The sequence below is a fragment of the Gadus chalcogrammus genome, chromosome 2 (assembly GCF_026213295.1).
Source record: "Gadus chalcogrammus isolate NIFS_2021 chromosome 2, NIFS_Gcha_1.0, whole genome shotgun sequence".
Taxonomy (NCBI): domain Eukaryota; kingdom Metazoa; phylum Chordata; class Actinopteri; order Gadiformes; family Gadidae; genus Gadus; species Gadus chalcogrammus.
In genome coordinates, this window is record NC_079413.1 from 11,992,819 (window position 1) to 12,013,968 (window position 21,150).

At 42.4% G+C, this 21,150-nt stretch overlaps 1 long non-coding RNA gene across 1 annotated transcript; it reads left to right on the forward strand.

Annotated features, from left to right (window-relative positions):
- The first annotated feature begins 10,944 nt into the window (after positions 1-10,944).
- On the forward strand, positions 10,945-13,481 carry LOC130374672 (uncharacterized). Its single transcript, XR_008893644.1, has 3 exons — positions 10,945-11,055; positions 11,950-12,042; positions 12,153-13,481. It is a non-coding gene; the product is annotated as an uncharacterized LOC130374672 (long non-coding RNA).
- The last annotated feature ends 7,669 nt before the right edge of the window (positions 13,482-21,150 follow it).

The window sequence follows — 21,150 nt, forward strand, 5'->3', positions numbered from 1 at the left end:
TTATATGAAAAAGTGTGAGGGTAGCGGTGGTGCGCTAAACTTGTTCTGTGAGCAGCTGGATGTGAACCATGGTGTGAAGGAAGTGAACACAACGATCGATTTTCAACTGTGCGCGCATGCACTGGTGTAATTGAGCTGCGCTGCTATATATCTTTTTTATCAATGTAACGAGTTGCGAGTCTAGTGCAGGCTGAGTTTTTTTTTTCCAGCACCCCCTGCTGAGAATACGTTCTCGCGGCTATGGTTGCACCAGATGTTATAAACATTAAACGGTCACATAAATCATTACTATTTTTAGAAAATGTATGTTTGTTTCATATAATTGTATTGGAAGTCCTGGTTTTCACTAGGGTTGCTGCGGTGTGGACATTTTCACAACGAGTAATACACTCGTCTCAACACCGGTATTACCGAGTATTAACGGTATAAACTTTGAAACTAGGTCAACCGCCACACAAGCATCGGTTTTTAGACCCTTCTCGTCCTTCAGTGGCCGCCAACGTTCGAAAGCAGCGCCTAGGATTATTCTTGATTTCAGTTTTTCTCTTTCAGCGTTTTTATTATCAATTACTCTCTGAAAAAGAGTTTTCCTTCTCTTTGCTGGTGGTGGTGGTGGTGGGGATGGTGGCGTCTTGTCTGCCATGGAAATTGTCTTCTACTGCTAGGTCCAAATGTGGATTAACTAGTTCCAGTAGCTACCGCAGGATAACAAATAACAGGAGCTTGCTCTGGGTCACGAGTACTGCACGAAGGGGTCGCGCGCGGGGCGCGGGGGAGGGGGAGTGCAGTACGACCGTTGATTGACGTACTTACTGTCCAATGCAACGAGGTGGCAATCCAAATTATTGGCTGGAGTTTTTCGAGCCCTGCCCGTTCCACAGATGATTGACTTGTTTAATTTTCATGTCAGTACTTCTAACTCAGTGGCTGTAAGCGGGTTATGATAAGGATTTCAAGTAATCTTGCAAAAATGGCCAAAAAAGCAAATTCCATACCCAACCTTTAAAATAGCATCTGAACAACGCGCCACTGACTTTAAACCAGGTATTTCCTGGTCTGTGGCGCAATTGTTTTCAGAAACAGCAAAATAGCGTTTGCGCCAGAACACGCCTCCTCCTTTCGCCGAACTGCCCCTTGGGGCGCAAGATCATTCCCTAATTTACCGGCGAGTGGCGGTGGTGGGAAAAGAACGCTATGCGCCAGTTGTAAACTAGCAACGACACATGCGCCAGTGACTAAGTCACTTGCGCCGGATGCAAGATAGGGCCCTTTATGTTGAAAGTATAGACCGTCACGATTCCCATTGAAACGAATGGCGCGGTGACTAGTCTTCACAACGAGAGCTGGTAGGTTGTGAAAAATGCATTAAACTGTAATCAGAAAACGCGGTTATATGCTATAGACCCTAGATTATCTGTGGTATAAAGGCTGGGACGAATTTCAAATTGTGATATTGACATATTCCCTGGCGCATGTGTCGTTGCTAGTTAGCAACTGACACAGAGCGTTCTTTTCCCTCCTACGCCGCGCATCGGTAAATTAGGGAATGATCTTGCGCCCCGGGCGGTTCGGCGAAAGGAGGAGGCGTGCTCTGGCGCAAATGTTCCCTGGTGCTATTTTGCAGTTTTGCGCCACAAACCAGGAAATACCTGGTTTAAAGTCAGTGGCGCGTTCAGATGCTATTTTAAGGGCGCATGTATAATGTTGCTTGTGCACCTCGCGCATACACTTTGCTTCTCTCATCTACCTAGCCACACATTCTTGGTAATGGAAAGGACAGCTGATACAGCGGTAATAAGTTGTACTTTTAAATCAATGCATCTGCAAACACCGTACAGCAAACACATATTTTCTTGACACAGACATCGTGTACATGCCCATAACTTTTAGGATTGATTAGTATTTGATCGTGAGAAAACATTGTTTTACCGCGAGTGAGTGTTAAAAAGAATGAATGAAGTGTGTTTATGCGTAAAATAATTAATGAATGCGGATGCGCGTGTGTGCGTCCATCTGTTTAAACACACGCAAACTAAACACGTAACGCATAATACAGTCCATGTATATTAACGGGGGGACACATGCATATTACACAAGTCGATAACGATAATGCATACAATACTGATGAGAAACAATGTTTATAATGTATTGCGTATATCATTAAATAGAACCACAGTTTTCGCATATCATATGTGTGTTAAGTTTCCTTTGCCGAAATTTATTTGAGGATTCAGTATTTCAGAAGATGTGGAAGAAAACCTTATTCCATGTGTGAATTAGGCCATATTATTTGGCCATAAACTAAGCCATTTGAAGTTTGAAATTCATGTGTATCTGTCTCATCGGAGACTGCAGACGCGCTGTCAAAATATCAACTTGTCAGAATCAAATGCGCTCGTGGCTCTTAAAGGGGATGGGAGCTGGGACTCTCATTGGTTTATTGCACGTTACGCCCAAACCACACCTATGGGTAATTAGGCTACTTCCGACCAACCCTTTTTTGCGCCTGGCGCAAGAGTAATATTTGCGCCGGTAAAATAGCGACATCGCCATAGAACCGCCCACAAAGCTACTTGCGCTTGGCGCTTCTCACTTGTGTTTCAGACCATTAAAATAGGGCCCTTTATGTTGAAAGTATAGACGTCCCGAATCCCAATGAAACGAATTGCGCGGTGACTAGTCTTCACGACGAGAGCTGGTAGCTTGTGAAAAATTAATAAAACTGTAATCAGACAATGCGGTTATATGCTACAGACCCTAGAGTATCTGTGGTATAAAGGCTGGGACGAATTTCGAATTATAAATATGTACAATGTATCCTTTAAATACCCCCTTTATCCTTTGAGTTCCCCCTTGCAATAGGGTCAACAGCATACAGGCACTGCAGGGTCATGCTCTCCAGTGGCAGCTTGCTCTGCAGGTATTCCCCATATGCCATGTATCCCTGGAGTACTTGGTCAAGGAAGGGCTTCAGCAGCTGTATACATATTGACAATAACACACCGGTATAGTTGTGCTCCTTTATCATTGGCAATAAAATGTCTTTGGTCCAAAAGTTAGGTGACAAATTTTAAACCACTCACTTGGTGTTGAGGATGCTCCCGTCTGATTCTATCTGCCACTCAACGCACATACACGTCCCTTGCAGGCAGCAGTTTGTCTCCCTTGAGTTCGGTCCTGCGAATTGGTCGCAGGTGGTCTGGCTTCACAAAGCATGCAAGGAAGCATGAAAATCTGCAGCTGCTTGTCATGCAACTTGTGCAGAAGGGTGTCACGACTGAGGAAGTACTAATATTGTGGAAGGGAGAGATGGATATGAATTTCTACCATACAAGCAGAGTAAGACACAGCCACACTGGTAACATAAAATAAAAGATATTACAATTCCTCTGGGGTAGCATTTAAAACTATCCAAGCTTTATGATACACCATAGTTGTGGAACAGTGTTTCAATATACCTGGAACGCCATGACGTATTCTTTCTGAATAGCCAAGACACCTGTGTAGACGACTGAGATGGAGCTCTGTTTTGGTGTCTTCATGCCAGTTTCTTGACCAACCGCTGCTTTCGGTCTCTGCCCTGCTGTGTCATTCCTGGAAGAGAATATATCAAAGCTCTTGTCTGTTGATTTACCAAAGAAAATGTCAGATAGTCAACATGCAGGCCAATGTTGACACACCATAGATATTCCCATTAATTTTTCCACATTATCCAGCCAATCTGCAACCGCAATGGATTTACCTTTCCCACTGGGGTCCTTGTGAAAAGACTAAATGGGTCTCTGGGCCTTTTCATTCACATGGTGAGAAGCATAGAGTTGTTCCAAAGGTTATTTGTAGAGAGCCTTGTCTTTATCCATGAATCCAAAGTACAGGACCTTGTAAGCAGGAAGCATTGTCTGAGTGCTGAATCTAACATCTTAAAATGACTTCCAACGATGCTGGACAAATCTCTTTAAAGTTGATCCAGGAATGCTCATTTATTCACAGAGGTAAGCCCGCTGACAAACAGAACATATGCCTCAAGTTATGATTCAGTCCCATATAATATTCATGAATCAGAGGACAATAATAAGGACATCTAATGGCCATCAAATGACCAACGTGTCAGTGGTTCAAATCCTTTCTCCTCATGCCCACATGTGAAAATGTCCTTGGGCAAGAGACTGAAACCCAAATTGCTCCTATTGAGCAGGCTAGCTGCGTGAGTGTGAGTGAATGGGTGAATAAGAGGCCATTGAGTGCTGTCAAGGTGGAAAAGAGCTATTCAACTGCTCTACAATCAAGTATGAATTTACCTGGTCAGAAGCCCACTTCTGACCAACATGAAGGTCACTGAAGAGCTGTTCTAGATGACCCTTGAAAGGACTGGAAAATCTCTTTGACGCATTATGAATGTGATGGCACGAGTCCCCATCGATATCTAGAAGCTCTGGGCAGTGGTTGTGTTGCACTCTGGTTTCCAGTAATTCAATAATTATAATAATAATAGTGCATTTTACTTGTAGTGCTCTTCATTGAATTAATTTTATTCCTGAATAGTTTCATTGAATAAACAATCTCAAAGTACTAGCGTTCATAATATTAATTCAACCAACAATTCATTACATTTTCTGTATAAATAGTAGCTAGGTACTAAACCTCTGCATTCGCAACACGCTGACACGTGGACAAAGGCAATTTCCCTCTCTCTCATTGCTTCTGGTCCCTGGGTCTCAGGGACGGCATTTCCAGGGGGATTACGAATACTGAGGGTTGTCTTTGTGTTTTCTTTGTGTTTGGCTGTGTCACAGTGGGATGTTAGGTCATGCACCCCCTTCATGGCATAGTCTATTTCTTAGGTACATTTGGCATGTCCTGCCTTATCTACTTTTTTGAAGTACAATGAAATTGGTAGTGTATGCGCAACTCCCTGCACTTCCACCTTGAGCCATGCCCAGCTCCACTTGCATCTCCCTGCTGGAACTAGCTGTGCTACACATAATGAGTTATCCTCATTAAACTCCCTCATCCTGAAAGGGAAAATCACAGGATAAATTAGCCAATCTCATCATTCCAAGGACTGATCAGTGTTTCTCGAATTCTGAGCTACCCTGGGCAGGATGTAACGTGAATATTCATTACGGAGGCTGGAGAATCCCTTTCAGAACTTCATAGCCGACGGATGAGAACAAAGCTTCAGGTGATAGACATGCCTGTTCCCCCATCTGACAGACATGCCATGCATGAAAGGGTAAAGGATAAACAACAAAAGACGAAAGAATACAAAGATACCAAGAGACATGCCAAGTCCACCGATTTCCAACCTGGTAAAAAAGTACGGCTTAGGAAGCCATGGAGTGTAAAGAAAAGAGAAATGAAATTCTCTAAATAAATGACTGTCGTGACAAAGAGTAATGTTGGTAACAGGGTATGCCGTGATTCATGCCACAAAGGATCAGTCTCCAGGACCGAAAGTGGGTCTTGTTTGAGAATTCTCATGTTTCACTGCAAACGTGGATGCATTTTGTCGTAGGTTTGTGAGTAGGTGAGTAGGTTTACACTGTGGTATAATTGTAAAATAACCCATCCATTAAGAAAAACCTTAATGTTATAATCATACTATGGTAGCTTAATATTTAAGCCATTTAGGCTTTGAATGGCCCTTTTGTGCTGAGGTTAAGCAAGGCGATGAGATCTAAATAGTGCCTTGTTCATATTTATGATTGGAGTTTAAATATGAACTATTTAACTGCCTTGTATGTCCCATAGCATGCTTAGTGGTCTAAAACTAGAAAATATTGGAGCTATTGCTTATTGGATGTGGAATCTGGGTTGCTTGTCAATTAAGAGACTAATTCTTAACTGCGAGGAACAAAAACCCGCATGTTTCTCCAGGGACTCTTGGTTGGGGGAATATATGGATCTATTAAACATGGAAAGTGCTTCCAACTTACTGGTGGAACTTGCTCGCCGGCAATGATCTGGTCTGATAATGTTTTGTTTGTGTTCTGGTCTGTGCCGGAACTAGCTGTAAGAGATCAATTGGGGAAAAAAGGAAATAACAGTTTTGGAAATGCCCAACATTTCCAAACTATTTAATTGTTTGGAATGTTGGGCATCAAGGAGTACTGTCTCCCGCCGGAGCACCGCCGCAGGGGCAACACCGCCGGGGCAACAATCCCTTTCTCCTCTATGTCGCGGTTCATTCTGGACTTCAGGGAGTCAAAGCCAAAGTTCCTTTCCCCCAATTCCTTCACAACCATGGCCGAGATAACCCCCACTACGAGTCTCGTTGTAGAAATACCAGGGACGTCAGAGAACCCGACGCAGTCTAGTCTGTTCACCAAATGGGAGCTTTACGGAAGCTTGCATTATTGTGTTGCGTGTTATGCGCCATAACACCAACACCAGAACGGTTATCGTAATAACAAAGAAGATTACGATAACACACACTTGCGTAACAGTGTGTGTATTCACACACACATGCTGCTCACACGGTCGTATCTCATTGTTTCATTGGCGGGCCAAATTCTCTGGGCAGGCAAAGCAGAGAAAGGGGAGGTAACCTGGCCCTTTATGATGACATATGGGGCAAATTCCAAATTGGCCCATCTGAGCTTCGTTCTTTCAAAGGCGGAGCAGGATAGCTGGTGCCCGTTTTACGCCTTTTCTAGGCAAGCTAGGGGTACTCATATTATTGTTAGAAAACCTCATAAAGGGAAATTTTCATGCCATGGGACCTTTCACTGCGTTTGTCGCCTACACTCAGATGTATACTCATTCTTGCATGCGAGTCTCTTGAATCATAAAAAAATAAAAACATTTGTAGAATGCAAATTATTCTAAAGAGGTCTAGTCTCTGTGCATAGCCCCGCCTTCTCCAGTGAAACAAGGGAGCCTGCTAATGTATCCTTTACTTAAAATTCACATATTTGTAATAAAGCACTTCATGTCCTACTATAAAGTGCTTTATGACAAATACTTCAGGCCATTCCTTATAAATATAGAGAATATAAACATGTTTCTTTAGACAGTTTGAATTTTAATTAAGTGATACATATTTTGGCAGGTCGAAAGTTCAGTCCGTCAGAATATGTTTCCCCCCCAGCCCCTTATAATTTTGGCTAGGAGAGAAGGAACACGTTCATAATCTCTATAGTTATTAGGAATGATCTGAAGTATTTGTATAATAAAGTACCTGGTAGGACAGATATTATAGAGAAGGGATACATATTTTGGCTGTATTTTTGTATTTATTTGTGTAGGGTACTGAAAGGCACAATAATTGCAATAGGCCCACATTATTAGGCCTACCATGATCAATATTATCATTATTCAGAATAATTTGCAACTGAAATGTGGATTAGCCTACAGGAATAAAATACCAGCTGATCAGCTGTCAGTTCGGCTGCGGTGCAATGAATGAATAAAGATGATAAACATGTAGGAAGAATAAAAATATTTGTTTTGATAGAAGTGCCATAAATCACTACTTTACAACCTTGTTGATAACCAACATTTAGAAAAACATATTTATAATAATCTAAAAATAAATGTCGATAAAAATATGTCACCAAAAATGACGGGTTTTGGGAGGGGGGGCTTAGAGGGGGCTCAGCATTTTTCCAGGGCTGTGACATAACACACATGCTAAAATTAGACTTGTCCCGTTAACATGACCCAATTTTTGTATCGTCAACACACAACCAACACTATAACACAACCAAACTCTGCAGGTGAACAGGCTAAATTGGGGTCACATTTACAGGACCTTTCTAAGACGTTATTTGCTCTATGGGCCTTAGATAATATATGGTGTGTTAACACAACCTCTATGAGATAACTCGCAAAATTCTCTGGTGTTAACATGCAAAATTCAGTCATGTTAACATGAGATTTCTAAGACATTATTTGATCTAATGGCCTTCTATATCCATCAACCGTCCGCCTGCACATGTTAACTCAGCATTAGTTTGAGAGTTTTGGCCAGTATATACTTGAACATGGTAATATGTGATGATTTTCGACATAGTAATCTACAATGTATCACTGAAATAAGTCTGTCAATTGTGAAAAATCCTATGTTTTAGAAGACCTTCCACTCCGCCTCAAGCGCAGATAACGATAGATTCCGTGACGCCGAAGTGCCTTTAAGGTTACTCTTCAACGTCACATCATGTTACGTAGTGCCATTATGGTATCTATCCATGAGCAGTACGGTAAGGTCCTATCAATGAGTAGCATACTACGCACCGTGTAGCCTATTTTCCTTCCATCTCTCTAGAACATTAGCGGCTTCTTGTCTCTTCAGTGCTGCTGTATATTTAGTGGTTTAGTGCTGTTCTTGTGCTGTTGCTTTGGTCCAAATTTGTGAGATGACCACGGCCCACTCATTTGAATATAACAGATAGAAATAAAAAGCGCGGGAACAAATGTGGCGTTATGAAATAAAAGTCCCCTGAAATAAGTGAACGTGCCATTATGAAATAAAATTCATTATACATTTCTATGAAATCATAAAAAGTGTTAGTGTTATATAATCAATATATATATATTCAATATTAACAGAAATGGAATACCCTAATATCCAGACAATTTCTTCAATATTTGTGTGTGTTTGAGTGTGTGCCATTTATAAAAAATATATCCGGGAATTGAATGATAATTATGTATTTTTCTGATTTAAGTCTCGAAAATGTCAATTTTCCACATATACTTACAACATACTCTAAGTGTGCGCAACGCACGTGTGTGTGTGTGTGTGTGTGTGTGTGTGTGTGTGTGTGTGTGTGTGTGTGTGTGTGTGTGTGTGTGTGTGTGTGTGTGTGTGTGTGTGTGTGTGTGTGTGTTGCCTGCGTCATAAGTGTAACAATCCTACTGGGAACTAACTGAAAAGACAGTTCCCAGAAAATGTTTTGCTGATATTTGTTTTCAAATTAAAAAGTACCTCAGCTGTCTTCAAATTGCAATCTTGATCTATGGTGGAATACTATTGTTACTCCAAAGCCAGATTATACTCTGTTATGATGACGAAGGATGCTCGGCAATGGCGTCAATCCTCACCACTCATCATTATGACGTAGAGGCTCCAGGACCCATTTGTCTTCATTATCCTTGTGCTTGCATTCCAAACTATTATTTAAAGCGAGATTTCACCCCAGATGTTTCGAGTGCGCTTGGAGAGTGGGTGTGTTGTGGTGGTCGAGTGTCACAGAAAGAAGACAGTGTTGTGGCGCCATCTGCAGGTCATATAAACATAATACCCTCAGGCTGCGAAAAAGCATTTAAACTACTGCCATTTATTAAATCATCATGTATTCATAAATCATCAACTTATAATGATTCTGATTGCATTTTGAATGATCTAAGATAGATAAGCCTGAACATTTTTAACTTTAACAATTTTATTCTTTTAGTATTTTACTCTTACTCATTTGCATTCAAACCAGATTGAACACCCTACCAACTAAAAAATCCTCACTCTCTCACTTCACACTATTTTCTCCCATCTCCCTCTCTAATCCTCCCTAATTATGGCCCGTCATGTCCGCTTCCTGGTGAAGAGGTCCTAAGTGGAGCAGACAGGCTACATTACAGAGCCCTGTACTACAGAGGGCTCTGTAATGCATGGATAGGCTCTATAGACAGGAGGACTAGCCTCATCTCATATGTTGCAGTCAGCCCAGACCTGGAGGAGAGGAGGGGGGCATGTGTAGCCTGTGTGTGTGCGCGTGATCTATATATACTCATGCAAACGCAGACATAGGCACACACACACACACTGAAAAAAGTAAATCTGGGAGTATGTAATTGTAACATAATTAAGTAAGTGATATTAACATAAAAAAACTAAGTTAGTCTCTTAACATGAATATATCAAGTTGTGAATTAGTCTACATTCGTTCAAAATACAAGTCATTTAGATTTTTTTTCTTAACAAGCTTTATCTAAGTGGCTCAACAAATCTTGTTATGCAGACCCACACAACATACAATTTGTTCGTTATATTTACGCTGCTCCGACTGCGCCCCGTGTGGTGCATTCTGGGTAGCAAACTAGTTCAAACCGCTTGTCTCAGGACCGTTGAGGGGAGGAGTTCCAGAACGTGGAGACTGAAGTTTACGGTAAGAATAAAGTTAATGTTGGTGATATAGTTGGTTAAACACTAAAGTCCTTCAGGTTTTATATTATTTTAGAAATGTATAAGTAAAATAACCGTAAGCTGTAATTTGAAGTAAGCAGGGATGTAGACGGCGCCGGGTGCCGTGTTATCGGCAGCATATAGAACACACCTGTGCTGGGTTAGCCATTAGCGAGGGGTTTAAGATGCAAGTCGGCCGTAAATAAACACCCGTGTGTGTGTCTGCGTGTGGGTGGCCGCGCTTTTGAGTTAATTTGTGGAGGTCTTTGGTCGCAGCGGTGGCTGTAGGCCAGGGGTGCCCAACCTTTTTTGACCCAAGATCTACTTTTCAAGTAGCCAACCTCCCGAGATCTACCAGCAAACCTACCTTCAAGCGGGGGGGGGTAGAGAACAATTGTTGACGGGGGGGGGGGGGGTGTATCGTGAACCTACGGACTTCAGTGGGGGTTTCATTCCGTCTGCGCACGGCACCTTCTCAACGATAATCAATAATCTTCCTCCCACTCAGGGTGAAAATGGTAGGTCTTAGCTTGTTTCCCCTCAGCCATGCCAACGTTTAGGAGTGTGTAACTACTGTTGACGGCTTTCAACTGCTGTTAACAGCACATGCGCTACCGCGCGTATATGTCCCGCGCAAATTTAATTTTATTAAAAAAATAATAATAATAATAATAATAATTTTTCTTCACCCCTCGCGATCGACTTGGGATCTGTCGGCGATCTACTGGTAGACCGCGATCGACTGGTTGGGCACCCCTGCTGTAGGCAGTTAGCTCTGCTTGTTAGCCGCTGAAACGCAGTGAGCACAGCCGCAGGTGATAGACAGCGCCGAGCCCCCTTCACTAGCCATAACATGGAGCATACCAAAATGACGGGGAGAAACTCAGCTAAATACCTGTACCAAGCAATGCCACCCAAACGAAACACTAAAGGTGCGATCACACCAAACGCGACGGGGCGACAAGATCCCATACAAAGTGAACGTAGAGACGCGTATCGCGCGAATTTTTCGCGAGAGAAAACCGGCGACAGATTTTGATTTGTCGCGCCACAATTTCGGAGTGCACAGGCGAGCGCGTTCACGAGGATTTGTGGCGCGACAAATTCGCTCGAGTTCAAATATTTCAACTTTGACGCGAATTTCAAGTGATGACAGCCAATCAGCTTCAACAGCGTGGCCACTGAGTGACATGTGTAACGTAACAGCCAATCAGCGTTCAACCGTCAAACTCAGTGTGACTCAGTGCAGTGCAGTCCGGGGTGAACTGCAGCATGGAGGAGAAAGTGATTGTTGCCGTTTGCGACTCCCGGAGCTCTATATATAATAGTACTATATAATATAATATAATTGTATATATAATATCACGGCCAAAAGCTCTCTGCGCCTCCGGATGGCCGTAGTGCGGGGAGCTCTCGTAGGGATTGGGCTTCTCGGGGTTTGTTTACCGGCGTTGCTATGGTTTCCGGTCTTGTGTGTTCCAACGGTTTATTAGGTAGGCCTATCTAATAAATATCTGTCTAATCAATACTTCATTCACTGCCTCTTTTTTTTTTTTTAAGTTCTCAGCAGTGCCGGTGGTCGCTACATCATCACGGTTGGCTTTTCTGTTTTCTTGGATTTTAGAAGGGGGGCACACTCCCAGAATATGACTCCACATTTCCGAACGGGAGCGATAGACACCTAACTGGCCTTAGTGCCCTTTTTGTTTTGAAATCTTTGAATCAATTGAAAATGTTGAACCCTGTGTACAACAGTTAAACAGTTAGTTATATGTAGTAGCAGTCTGATGTCTGTGCTTAACATGATCTCATTTCTGTTTTTGTAGGACAACAGCATTGAGTCCAGAAGAGAAGCTGTGATCAGAGGCCTCATTCTCTACCTTGGTGAAAAGACGGAGGAGCTAATCAAGGACTACAAGGTAAAGAAAACAGTTTCAAAAGAAAGAAAGAGCACCAAGAGAGCTATACTGTATGCATCCTTCACATTAATATACAAGAGGGTTTTATTTTTTCCTGGTGTATTTTACAGGTTTTTGATGATGACGATGTTGGGACTGTACAAGAGGCCCTTACTACACAAGTCCTCAACATCTTTGTGGTCAGCAAAGCCAAAGATGGAGATCTCCAGAAGCAGGCTGGAATAGCCATCGAGGGAGCAGAGGTCCTTTTTGGTATCCCTGATGTTGCACATGCTTGTACCTACCTGATGGGCCTCATCTACGCCTTGGAACTAAGGTACCCTAACAAACTGAAATACACCTTTGAGGTTTTTCAGAAGATCTTTCTAGAGCTGGAGGATGTCAACCAAAAGGTGTCCTCCAAGGTCCACGATCTGAAGGTCAGTTTACATGCCTAAAAGCCATACAGACATTGCTGAAGCTCCCTCTTGTCAAGGTTTACAGTTGTTGGTTATACATTGCACTTTCACAGGTTTTCCAAAAGCACTTCCTCGGGTTACATTTTTAAGCTCGTGTGTATGCTGCTTAAATTTGTTTTGTGTAAACTCGGGTCAGATGTTTGTCAGATGTCTGCACTTTAAATGGCTGATAGAATTCAGTTCAGCTCAAGGGAGTCATTGTAAGTGACCTTAGGTGTATTTTTCAAGCAGCTTTTCAGGTACTGCTACCGGAGGCAGATCTACACAGAAAACTCTGTACAGTTTTATATTTTGTGAGGTACTGTGTTTTCTGCATTATCAATGTATTGGTCAGATTTTGAATGTAACTGTCATTTGCTTAGGATGTTCAAACCTTTAAGGTCAGGCTGTCGGTGGGGTTTCATCCCTGAAAGTGCTTCCTCAGGGTAGACAGAATTAATGTTTGTTTTGGAGGACATTGCCAAAATTCATTTGAAGAACCATTATGTAATAGGGTGTGAATCCCATGAGTTATGTGTTGGGTCATTGGCATTGTCTTATGGCGCGTCTGGCTCTAGCATCTTAAGTGTTTCCAATGTTGTCAGTATAATGGAGTTTATGGTCTTATTTTCTTATCAAAGTGTCTTTGGTATATACTATGTTCCATGTCATGAATACACTAAAATGTTGCAACACTGTAACTATTGTTAAACAAGGTAAACAAGCCCCTTTGTTAAGTTTGATAATTAATACCAGATGTTGTTTGAATAATGTGGACATTTTTCCAGAGTATACAGTATTAGGGCTGCAACTAACAGTAATTGTCATTATTGTACAATCTGTCTTGTTATTTTTCCAATTAATACTTGTATGGAATGTGGGAAATGGTGAAAAATGTGTTATCACTGTTTCCGGAAGCCCAAGATGCAACTTAGAATGTCTTGTTTTATCCCGACCAATATTAATATATTCTCATGTGAGAAGCTGAATTTGGATTTTTTTTTTTATGGCTCAAAAGATTAATTGACAATTAAAAATCCTTAAATTGAGTAATAGGAAACTTAGAAATTAAACAACTAATAGTTGCAGCTCTATACAGTAAACTAATTTATTGCCCAGTTCATTGGCAGTATATATTGACATGAGTTTGCTTGTTTGTGAGAATTTGTCAGCAATAAAACATGTCAATTTTGGTGACTTATGTACTTATGATTTAAAGGGAATTCACCCTCTTAATTTTGTTCTTATGTAATTTTTTTCCTAGCACCATGAGGCCAAAATGTCAATTATTATATTGGGCAGATTGACCAACACATAGATGATTGATGCTTCATGCTTAATTTAAGTAGATCACCATAACAAAAATATATCATGTTTTATCTACTTTAAAAAAGTAAGGCAACTTTTTGCATCATTTTATCACATAGATCAAACAAGAGTAGTCTTTGTATGTACAACATTACTTTTGCTAGTAACATCAACTTACTTTTGCTAGTAACATCAACTTACTTTTGCAAGTGAAGACAACTTAATACCATTGAGTTGACTTTATTTGCAAAAGTAAGTTGACATCACCTGCAAAAGTAAGTTGACTACTTGCAAAATGAATGTTGCACATACAAAGACTACTCTTGTTTGATCTACAGGATAAAATGATGCAAAAAGTTGCCTTACTTTTTTTAAGTAGATCAAGCACTTTATTTTTATCAGTGCACACACACACACACACACACACACACACACACACACACACACACACACACACACACAGCTATTCAGACTTTTATTCACTTGACAAATGGAAAGGATACATGCCGTCACCGTAAGAAAACAAATCACATTCTCTAGTCTAGACCACGTCTAGTCAAGGAAATTACATGGATGATCGCATGTCCCTCCCCTACCACTGGCATTCAACTTTTCATGTGTCCCTCTTATACCTCCAGCAATAGGTATCTCCGACAAGAGGTACCGGCTGCCGGGGATTGGGGCCCGAACATTAAAACAGCATAATGATAATGCGATGGGCATCATCATTTATTTAATAATTGCTTGATACAAGGTCTTGTACATAAGGAGATTGTTGATGCACTAGATGAATAATTCCACAATAGAAATGGAATGAGCAATGACAGTAAATAAAATATGCAAAGTGACTAAACCGTAAACCAAGTGCCCGACAGTACATAAAGTAATGTACACGTCATATTTGCACTGTGAGAAATGTAAAATACGAGAATATCTGAGAATGTTGGGACCATCCACATCAATATCTGCAAAACCATGTGAAGGCGATGCATACAGGCCACTTGAAACAATATTTTAAATATTTCCTTCTCTATTACTCACAACATAGGTTTAAAAACTATTAATTGATCCCATTTCAGAACACTGCTTGCTGTGACTAATTTAAACATATTTGCACTAGGAGGAAATGCCCAAAAAAGAATAAAGTGCAAAAAAAATCTGTAGTAATGATTATGCTGCCGCATTGTGCTGTGCAATTTTTCAATAATAATAATAATAAAGAAAAAAAAAGTATATATATATTTTTTTAAAGTTTTTTTAAGTCAATAAAATCAACGCACAACAGCGAGGCATAGTGTTGAGATTTTGAGTCAATGGTAGCGAAAAAGTTGGTCATTTCAGGTGAGTACAACTTCACTGGCAGGATGTTGAAATCACCCAGGACAACGAGAGGTGTGCCATTTTCTCGAAAGTTGCTGAGAAGGGCATCGATCTCATCGTAGTGGACGGTGGACGGTAGATAACCACAATGTAGATCTTGATAGAAAGCGTGACAGTGAGGAGTTCAAATGCAGATCTGGTCAAGTGTACCAGTGGAAGTACCTGGTAGGAGAACCCCGATAGTCTTGGGGTGAGAACGAGTGGACGGTGGAGAGGGCAGCTGGAGTGGCAGAGTTCCCTGGAGTGATCCAAGTCTCTGTAAGGGCCAGGTAGTGATAAACAGGGACGACTCCTTACCACCAAGGAAGAACAACACCAAAGATGGACAGAGCATTTCAGGGAGCTGCTCAATAGACCACCCCTATCCAAGAAATAGAGATTCCACCCGCAGAACACATGCTTAACATCAACTGTGCCCCCCCAACAAGATCTGAGGTAAGGAAGGCCATTAAGGCACTACGACGTGGCAAAGCAGCAGGGCCAGATGACATCCCAGCGGAGGCCCTACATGCTGATGTTGAAACCTCAACCACCATGCTATACCAACTGATCAAGGAAATATGGGAGGATGAGGAAAATATGCCAGCAGACTGGAAGGGTGGGCTTATTGCAATCATTCCTAAGAAAGGAGACCTCAGGGATTACAATAACTACCGAGGAATCATGTTGCTATCAACACCAGGCAAAGTGCTCAACCGCATCATTTTAGAGAGACTGCGAAAGGGGGTTGACGATGAGCTGAGAGAGAACCAAGCTGGTTTCAGAAATGGAAGATCATGCAGTGACCAAATTGCTACCCTCAGGATCATCATTGGACAATCTATAGAATGGAACACACCTGTTTACGCCAATTTCATTGACTTTGAAAAAGCATTTGACAGTGTAGACCGAAAGCGGCAATGGAATTTAATGGCACACTACGGAATCCCCCCCAAAATACATAAACATCATCAAGAACACATATCAGGACATGCAATGCCAAGTCCTCCACCAGGGACAGGCACAAGAAACATTCACAGTGCTCACCGGGGTGAAACAGGGCTGCCTGCTTTCCCCTTTCCTTTTCCTCTTGTGCATTGACTGGACCATGAGGCGAACTACCCACAATAAAAATACTGGCGTCCAATGGAGTCTGACAGAACAGCTAGAGGACCTTGCAGATTACATTGCACTACTCTCACATAGCCACCAGCAGATGCGAGAGAAATCCCAACTGCTAGAAACAACAGCAGCAGGACTGGGGCTTAAAAAAAATAAAATAAAAATAATGCGGATAAAGAACAAAAGCATGAGTCCTATAAACATCGGGGACCAAACACTGGAAGAGGTCATCAAATTTACATATCTGGGAAGTGTGATAGCTGTGGACGGTGGGACAGAGGAAGATGTGAAGTCAAGAATAGGGAAAGCAAGAACAACATTGAACATATTAAATAATATCTGGAAAACTAAAAACATCTCACTCAATACTAAGCTCAAAATCTTCAACTCCAACGTCAAATCTGTACTGCTGTATGGATCAGAAACCTGGAAGACCGCCAATACCATCACCAATAAACTGCAGACTTTCATCAACCACTGCCTTAGACGCATCCTCAGGATCTTCTGGCCAAACCTTATCAGTAACACCAATCTGTGGGAACGCACCAATCAAGAGCCAATAGAGATACAGTTGATAAGGAGAAAGTGGAGCTGGATAGGTCACACACTAAGAAAAGGCAAAACAGCAATAACCAAACAGGCACTAACATGGAACCCACAAGGCAAACGGAGCAGAGGGAGGCCCAAAAACACCTGGAGAAGGAGCACAGAGCTAGATGTGAAAAAGAAGGGACTGACGTGGAAACAGCTGGAGAGGATGGCACAAGACAGACGGGGGTGGAAACGATTCATCAATGGCCTATGTTCCGAGAGGAATACAAAGGCCTAACTAACTAACTAACTAACTAACTACAACACCAGAGTAAGGATTAGCACAACCAACTGAAAGGCTAAGGCAAGGCAAGGCAACTTTAATTATATAGCACTTTTCATACACAAGGCAGACTCAAAGTGCTTCACATATAAACAGTCATACAATCAAATAATAGATAAGTAAAAGAAAACGTATGCAAAAAAATAGTAAAATAGAAAATAAAGGGCAAAGTTAAAAAAACATTTTACAAAGTACAATGTATTTAACATCAGATCAACAGTCTCTCTGGTACCCACGTCGGGACTCCAACCCAACCTAAAGGAAATTGTTCCTTTCTCTGGGACTCCAACCCGGATTCTAGGAGGCCCATTCACACCTACGGTAAATACGGATGGGAACCCTTTCGTCCGGTCCCGGAGGTCGTTTCGTCCGTCAGTTGGTCCATCGCCTCTGAGTTTACAAATCTGGAGTGCTCCTTGAGAAACTGAGCAATGCCAACGGTAATCGAGGCGGCAGTATAGCGATCTGTTTTCGCGGGACCGTGTTGCCCGGGCCGCGGTGCTCGTGGTTCCCTTGCTGCGCTACGCGCGTTGCCTGGGCCGCTGTCATGGTGCCCGCGGTTCCCGGGCCATTCATTCATTCATTGACGGGGCACGGCGGGAGACGCGGGAGTGCCGTGGCCACGCTCACGGTGCCCGCGGTTCCCGGGCCATGGTGCCCGCGGTTCCCGGGCCATTAATTCGTTCGTTCACGGGGCGCAGCGGGAGTCGCAGGAGACGCGGGAATGCCGTGGCCACGTTCGCGGTGGCCGGGGCATGGTTCCCAAGGTCACGGTGCCCAGGCACCGTGACAATGTTGTTAGTTTATTTAATTTTCCTCCTGATGAGGATCAGGAGTGTTAATTCAACACTTAATAGTTAAAGGCCCACTATGCAACTTCGGGTATTTCTTCGTTGTTTTCTTGGTTTTGGCACGCACATTTCTCTACACAGCGCCCCCTACAGCTTCGTAGTAGATATTTCACAACACTGTCGTAACAACTCGTTGACGACCCTTCCCCATGCACTTCTACGCGAGCCATGTGCATTTGTTTTCAAAGAAGCCGGCGAATGCGTGGAGCCATGTCCGAAGTAGATGTTCATAAAGTGTAGGCAAGGTTATACATTTTTAAAATGGTGTATTTGTATTGCAATAAACATAAATCCATCCTTTTTTATAGTTGACGGGGAGAATTTATATCCTAGATTATAATTGTTATATCTTAGGTTGAACAGAACAATCAGTGTAAGAGGTTTGACCAACATAATAATCTAAATAAACAAGAACCTGGATTCGGGGATTCAGTCTGTATCTGGGGGAGACGGACGAACAGCAAAACACCCATGGAAACAAAGGTGTTTATATGGCTGCAACCAAGCAAGCTAGAAACATGGGTTCACAACAAAACGATCGAGAAAACAATTTTTACAGGGCTCACAACAAAATGGTTGAGCAAACACATTTGTACAGAGACTATCAACATCAAGAATACCACGAAGACAAAGTTCACCCAAGGGTACTTTCAATTTCAAAAGCAACACGGCCGAGTCGGCGTCTGATTTGCAGTCTTTTTCTTTCAGTTCACGCTATTCCTGAAAAGCTTGCCCAACGTTTACTCGTGTCTGGCCTCTCTGTCGGTCAGTCTCCCTTTTCTCTTCTTCTGTTCCTCCGACATTGGGTTTCTCTGTCTCTTTTTAGTCGGCTGATCTATGATGAATATAACAATCCCTTAGTTACTTGTGTTTATATCGAGCCGGTTACGTGTTTGGGGGTCTGTGCCGTAAAGCACCAACGCCCGGAGTTCAGAAAATTGAACTTTCAACGCTCCAACGCGTGACGCTTAGCCACGATAGCCAATCAGCGTGGAGCTTGACCCGACGTCACTGGCAGAGAGTAGTGACCCTTGCACAGAAGCATACGGCCAACATCTTTCTTTATTCTGGGTGGAAATAGTAACATAGTTACACCATTAAATGCGTTTATGGAAACATTTTTAGCGAGAAATGTGCATTTTACTTTCATAATATATACATAAAGGATGTTTGGTTTGATAGTTATGACGAAGAGTGAACGCTCTGTTCACTTGCATGGACAGAGTCTCTGGTTGCTAAGCAACCTCAACGTCTTTGCGGACTATTTCTCTGCTGATCAATACTACGAATGCTGGAAACACACCAGACACACCATGTGAAGTTATTTAACCGGATTATCGTTATTTATGAGTCCTTAGCCCAAGTGAAGGAGTTCAAGTACCTCAGGGTCTTGTTCGCGAGTGAGGGTACTATGGAGCGTGAGATTGGCCGGAGAATCGGAGCAGCGGGGGCGGTATTGCGTTCGCTTTACCGCACCGTTGTTACGAAAAGAGAGCTGAGCCGCAAGGCAAAGCTCTCGATCTACCGGTCGATCTTCGTTCCTATCCTCACCTATGGTCATGAGGGTTGGGTGATGGCCGAAAGGACGAGATCGCGGGTACAAGCGGCCGAGATGAGTTTTCTCAGAAGGGTGGCTGGCGTCTCGCAATAGGGTGAGAAGCTCAGTCATCCGTGAGGAACTCGGATTAGAGCCGCTGCTCCTTTACTTAGAATGGAGTCAGCTGAGGTGGTTCGGGCATCTGGCAAGGATGCCCACTGGGCGCCTCCATTGGGAGGTGTTTCAGGCACTTCCAGTGGGGAGGAGACCTCGGGGAAGACCCAGGACTAGGTGGAGAGATATATCTCAACACTGGCCTGGGAATGCCTCGGGATCCCCCCGTCAGAGCTGGTCAATGTGGACCGGGAAAGGGAAGTCTGGAGCCCCCTGCTTGAGCTGCTTCCCCCGCGACCCGACCCCGGAAAAACGGATGACGATGAGATGAGATCGTTATTTATATCCGAGATTATTTAATCTAACCCAATCTAAACTCTATCATGCACCCAAACAGGGCAGTGTTTGGGTTTCCTACCTCGGACTCTAGCGCAGCCACAGGCGCGTTGGGCGCGTTGAACCATTTTTGTGACACACAATGATCAAGCGTCAGGTTAGGCGCGTTACTTGCGTTATCCAACGCGAGTAACGCGGTTAGTGTGGCCGTACCATTAGTCGATTGATCCATGATGAATGCAACAATTGCCTCGCAACTGGCTGTTTATATCTAGCTGGTGCCATGTTTGGGTGTGTGTCTGTGCCGTAAAGCATTTTCGAAACTACAATCTGACGACATTTTCAAGGATACTTCCGCCGCGTCACATCCGGAATGGTTCGGTCCGAACACATCAAGTTGCATATGCGCTTTTTCACTGTAGAGGCGACATGGGAAAATGACACACCCACCAATCGACCCAGAAATGGATGCAGAACCATCAGCATAACTCTCAACCTGCATACTTAATGTAATTTTGGCTAAAAAAGTTGCATAGTGGGCCTTTAAATTCAACACTTTGAAAGTGTCTACATTGGTCCACACCATATTGAGTTAAAAGTGTGACACTTTTAAACACTGACAGAGTTGCAGCAACTCTCTGAATAGTTGAGATTTAACACTGCCAGGTTTAAATTTACACAACACTAGTGTGCAGTATCAAAATGTAACGCCATCAGTGTATTATTGTTTAACACTAAATAGAGTTGCTTCCATTTAACACCTCATAGGATTTAAAATGTATATATAACTCAATATCTAACTCTAAAAAGTTGATTTATCTAATTTTTAAACACTGTAGGGAGTCATAATCCCTACTGCTATACATGGTAAAATATTATTACTTATATTATTACTTCTAAATCATATTATATACCTATAGCGCATTATTATTACAAGGAAGAAAAACAAATGAAGTTCAAATGAAATTGTATTTTCAAGTACACCACATTTAACACAGCATTAGCTTTAACATGTTTAACAACTGTCAGCCTCAATAACACAGGTCACAATATGGCAAAATGTTAAAAAAAATCATCCATCTCATTAGATTATCACATACTTCTGTGGTGTACCCTACAGATAAAACAAATCAACGTATTTGCACCCAATGATGTGTATCACCTCAAATC